This window comes from Oryzias melastigma, linkage group LG18 (genome assembly GCF_002922805.2).
Source record: "Oryzias melastigma strain HK-1 linkage group LG18, ASM292280v2, whole genome shotgun sequence".
In the NCBI taxonomy this organism is placed as follows: domain Eukaryota; kingdom Metazoa; phylum Chordata; class Actinopteri; order Beloniformes; family Adrianichthyidae; genus Oryzias; species Oryzias melastigma.
In genome coordinates this window covers 11,669,870-11,675,361 of record NC_050529.1, presented here as the reverse complement: position 1 = coordinate 11,675,361, position 5,492 = coordinate 11,669,870, and the positions used below count along the sequence as shown (strand labels likewise).

Sequence of the window (5,492 nt, the reverse complement as noted above, 5' to 3'; positions counted from 1 at the left end):
GTTCAGTTTTGTTTTCATTTATGGTTTGTTTTCAGATTTTTGTCCCCCGCCTTTCCGTCAGGTTCAAGATTCCAGTTGTCACAGCTTGTCCTTTTAATTGTGGGCGGCTGCAAGAGAGCGATAGACTTCTGATCGAAAGATAACAAGCTTGGGTCCGGCCTTGCCTGCTCATGTGTCGAAGTGTCCTTGGGCAAGACACTGAAGTCTACACTAGATCTAGTGGGTAAAGTGTAAGGCAGTGGACTATGACTGAAGAGCACTCTGAGCTTTCAAGGAAGGTGGAAAAGCAGCATATAAGTATCGGTGTGTTAAAGTTCTTGGTTTTCAGATCCTTTCATTCTCGCTGTTTTGTCACAGAATGATTAGGATGTTTTATTGCATTATTTTAATTCGCTTTTTCATTTGATCCACACATTTTCTCTCTTGTCTTATTTCTTTAGAGAGTCTAAAAGAATTTGGTCAATCTCAGCTATTTCAAGTATTTCTTAAAGCCTTTAGGTTTATTCTTTGTTTTAAACCAATAGCAAATCTAGTAATAATCCTTTTTAGAGACTTTTTAGGACTTTCACCTTAGGCATGTATTGTTCTTAGTCTACATGCATTAGGTGCCGAATTAGACCCCTCCCTCACCCCATAATACTAGAAATACCCACACAGTCAAAGTAGTTTAACCTTGATTTAACTTCTTCCTTAAATATCATTAAAATAAAATTTTTGTATCATCCAGTTTTGACTGTTTTGTGTTCAAGTGTTACACAGCAGATGTAAAATGTTGCAGGCAGTGAAGCGACTGGTGACAAACATTTTTTTAGACTTCATTTGTGGCTGTTTTAAATTTAGTCCTAAAGTCACATTGTTCCCTTAATCTAAAAAAAATAGACATTTTCCTGATATTATTCAACCTAAATGGAAACTCTGTTCAATTTTATTTTTATAGCCCAATATTACAACATGGTGGCTTTACATCGAATTGTTCAAAAACATAAAATCACTCATAAAATATAAACAATTAATTGCTAAACTAAACTAAACAAACTTAACTAAACTGGGCTTCCCTGCACTTAGACTCTCCTACTTGATAAGGGAAAAACTCCTCAAAAAAAAAAAAAAAAGGATTCTGCAAGAAAAATAAAAAGAACAAACCTCAGGGATCTCCACATAAAGGATGGATCCTCTCCCAGGACGGACAGACAATGTACCAGGACTGAAAGAAGAATTAGCTAACTGTACAACTACATGCTTGAATAGTGCAGCAGATGGGCTTTATCCGGATGGAGCTGGGACAGCTGGGGTTGCAAGAAGAGCCAGAGGCGAGGTCCACTCCCAAGGACAGGAGTACAGGAATCTCTCCTGGGGAAGTGAGAAAGAGGGACAAAACACGAGTCACACTGCACCAAACAGAGGCATGGAGTAATACCTTCTTTAAAATGTTCTAATTTGATAGAAAAAAAAAATTAGATTTTTTTTTTCAAGAGATGTAACCTCCCAGCCCTCCATTTGTTGCTGAAAAACTTCCAGAAAAGGATCAGGGAATTGTGAGTTTTATAGCTCAAATAAGCATTTTTGTGAGAGCCCTCTTTGGTCCGTTATTAAATATCTAGCTGATGCTTTCTGTTGAACCTGCAGGGTCAGGCCCTTTCTATTAATAAACCACTTATCTAAAAAGTTGCTTTTTTCTTCTGCGGTACCCTTGATATATTGATTTTTAACCCTTCAATATCACCGATGTCATCGGCAAAACACAATAACACATTGTCTTTTAAACAACTCCAAAAAACAACTCTTCACACGTGTCTTGATCTTTTTTAAAAGTGTTCCTAGTGGCCTTTTAATTACGATTATGCCGTTTTAGCCAAAATCAAAAAGCCTTGGTTGTTTTCCAGGACATAGTTTCTGCAGAGCAGCAGTAGTTTATTAAAAATTTGCCTCTGAGTTGTGTTAGTGATGAGTAAACCCCCTTTACCAAACTCTGTAGCTATTTTGTTATCTGCAGCTGATTTTATTTGATCTTTTTGGCTTCTTTGTGAACTTTTCCCTGGGACTCATTTGAGTTGGTGATGCACTAGCGTGCAGTGTTAGTCTAAATGCTCCTCATCCTGGTTTCCCGCTCTCCAAGGAGGTTTGCAAGCATTAAATCAAAAGTGACACTTCATGTGCAGCTGCTGTGCTTCTGTGCTTACGGTCACCAGCTTTAACAGTTCATCTGCTATGTGTGGTAGGAGCTGAAGTCTGGAGGATTTTTTTTATTTTTTTTTTTGCAGGAAGTTTACTGATACCAAGAGGTAGGGCAGGTGGGGAATTGTTGGCAGGATGTTAAAAAAGGGACTGGATTGGACATTGATTTTGTGAACAAATCCTGGTATGCTGATGTTCAAAAGACATTTACCTTTCACCAGGTGATCACTTTGATTGATTAGTTATAGCAAAGACTCAAAAACATGTAGTATTTTATTGTTTGGTCTCTATTGTCCAAAGTGACAATTTTGTGGTGAAAAATGACTAATTAAATGATGTCAATATAGTCGCCAATTCTTGAGGGATATGTTGGAGCAAGAAATAGTTAGCAGTGATTGATCTGAATCGGTTAATAGTCACTATATTAAAAAAAAAATAATTGTGGTTTTTTTTAAGCAATACATTTCACCATATCTGAAATGAGCTTAATAAACCTGTGATTTTTTTGTATTGATTGCAATTTATGGTTGAAATAAAACAATAAACCAAATCAATCAATCTTTTTTTTTTTTTTAAATCCACCAAAAACTACAATTCCCAGAACCCACCCTCCAGAAAAGCCTCAAATGTCTTCTGCCATTCCCAAAATAGTTAATTCAGCAGTATGCATCAGTTGGGAGATATCTTTAGGTTTAGAAATATCCTCTAAAGAGGAAAAAAATGCATTGCTGGTAGTCAGGAGAATATGAGTCAATAGAAATATCTTACAAACAATACAAAGAAACACTCAAGCAAGGAGAAAGGAATAGCTTATTTAATTTAATAAAAATGTGCTTGGACTTAAATGTAAGTCATGTGAACAATCAAAGATTTTACATGTATTTTACGAGTGTTTGTTAAATATAATAGAAAAATAATATACATATCTATAAAAACCCTCAAAGTGCAGTCTTTTTTTTCTGTATTTGTACAGCTTTTTGAGAGGTTTGCGCTCCAGACGAGGAGCGGATTCCATCAGAAAGCGTTTGAACAGCTGTTCTGATGCAGTAAAAGACACCTGTTGAGGTGACTTGGATTTGTGTCTTTTGAGAGGCAAACCGAGGACATTCAAGAGTGACCTGCCAGCAACCAAAAAACCCATCTTGAAGAGCTGGATTTGAGGAGAGGGGTGTGGGTGACCATTGTTGTCATGGAGGAAAGGTGGAAACGGAGTGGATTTGAATCTCCACACAGGCAGGAGCATGACCAACAGTCACGTTGACAGATGGTAAGAGTTGAGTGCGCTGGATGTCCTGCTGATTGTCCACGTGAGAGGATGAAAGGGATACCTTGAAGAAGACAAGAGGAAGACATCAGCCGTCGGCACGTAAACACACAGCTGTTCAGCTTTTTTGTTTCTGCACTTTCAGATGTCATAGTTCAAGTTCAGCTGTGAGTCACTGTTTCCATTTCAAGATTTTCAAGTTTTTTATTGTTGGGAACCACTGTTGCTGCAAAACGTGCATATGTATGACTCGTGATGACGTCTATGTGGCAATACATCTGTACTAGTGCAGATTTTGAAAGAAATATCTAATTAAAGTCTCTTTAGCTGTTGGTGTGTGAATGGGTGTTCTCTGCATTTGACCCACCCCCTGAGGGAGGGGTGAGTTGCAGACACTGCCATGCTTGGAAACCATTTGGTGATTTATCACCTAATCTAACCTCCTTAATGCTTAGTGTCATCAGGAATTTATTGTTTTTTTTTCTCTGATATAAATCAATTGTGGATTCGTACTCTTGACTCTCCAGTCTTAGGTTGGACACTACCACAAGGCCACTGAGTTGGTCAAATTAGAAAACTCCACATACAACATTTTAATTTAACTTTATACTTTTAAATAACACACCAACTTGAAGTGATCTTTTCTGCCTTTTTTGGTGATCATTTTTCAAAACACAATAGCTTTAACTCTCACCTGCTTGCTGGAAGTCCATCTTTGCTCCCACTATTTCCCTCCTGAAGCTCCGTCTGCTGCTCGTAGTTCATCAATGGATGGAAAAAGTCTTTAGAGCTCCTCTTTCTCTTACTGCAGTATTTTTGCCGTATTCCGTTAGGTCGGAGTTGCACGATCTCCAAGCTGTCACGTTCAGATAATTTTTCCAAACCCAATGCCATGACTTCAAGCTTTAACAGATCCTGGTCTGCTGTTTCAGCTGGTCTGCATGGACTTGAAGAACTCAGGTGAGGCAACAGTGACAAATGCAGTATATCTTGTTGCCACCGGTCAAAGCTCTGTGTTTATTGACTCCTCCGTATGTATTCCGTATTTATAACTTAAGGGCACGCTTGGATCCAATCACATTCCTTCATTTCACATTATCTCTGATGTCCTTATGACGCTCTGTTTTTGTCGGAAAGAGCCTTACACGGTTTTCTATCAGCATTCTATAAACACGGTTCTGAAAAACAGTGGCCTTTGGTTTATGACACACCATAAAGAAAAGCAGTAAAGAAGTTTGCAAGCACCTGATTGCACATTTTGGGACCACAAGTAAGAAATTCCCTTCTTCCACATTGGGACGTTGCCTATCACTACCTTTTCTTGTCAATCCCTATGTATCGTATGTTAGAAATTGAGATAAGTGTTGGGTAATATCATGGTAAATGGCGTATACTAGTATAGCGCTCGCTACCCTCCTTCGAGAGCCCAAAGTGCTTCACAGTCACAGACCCATTCACCCATTCACACACACATTCACACACTGGTGGTGGCTCCGCTGTCAAACACCGGCGCCAACCTCCCACCAGAGGCAATTCGGGGTTCAGTGTCTTGCCCAAGGATACTTCGACACATGGGCGGGCAAGGCGGGAGTCGAACCCGCTCACTTCTGATCAGGAGTCGACCGCCCTACCGCTGCACCACAGCCGCCCCTTATCATGCCAATATTTCCCAGATTGCAACTGGGATACTGTTAAACTGTCAACTTAAAAAAAGGTCATGGGGTAATTTTTATCTTGACTGAGCATTTTCTAAATGTTAAAAACGGCTGTAAATTTGCTCACGGTTGAAAATAAACACAATTTAATTCATTCTGTTGGGTTTTTTATGGCACTGAGATTAACTGTCATCTAAAACCACAATTTATTGGATGTTATTAATCATTATGTTAATTGATTCTTAATATTTTATTGATTCTGTGTTTGATATGTTGAATTAAGTTGTTTAATTTTTGGTGGTAGTGAGTTGGCAACACGGACAATTCAAACCAAATAGAGAAGTTGCTGCAAAATCCTCAAAAAATGCATTTAAACAGTTTTTAATTATACTTTTTTG

At 38.5% G+C, this 5,492-nt stretch overlaps 1 protein-coding gene and 1 long non-coding RNA gene across 2 annotated transcripts in view; one reads left to right on the top strand and one right to left on the bottom strand.

The window, feature by feature from the left end:
- Positions 1-5,492, top strand: part of adamtsl3 (ADAMTS-like 3) — a 112,572-nt gene that overhangs the window by 34,801 nt on the left and 72,279 nt on the right. The gene's annotated exons all lie outside the window — the stretch shown is intronic.
- On the bottom strand, positions 2,247-4,906 carry LOC118600061. The gene is made up of 2 exons (XR_004949641.1): positions 4,134-4,906; positions 2,247-3,503 (listed from the first exon to the last, which is right to left on the bottom strand). It is a non-coding gene; the product is annotated as an uncharacterized LOC118600061 (long non-coding RNA).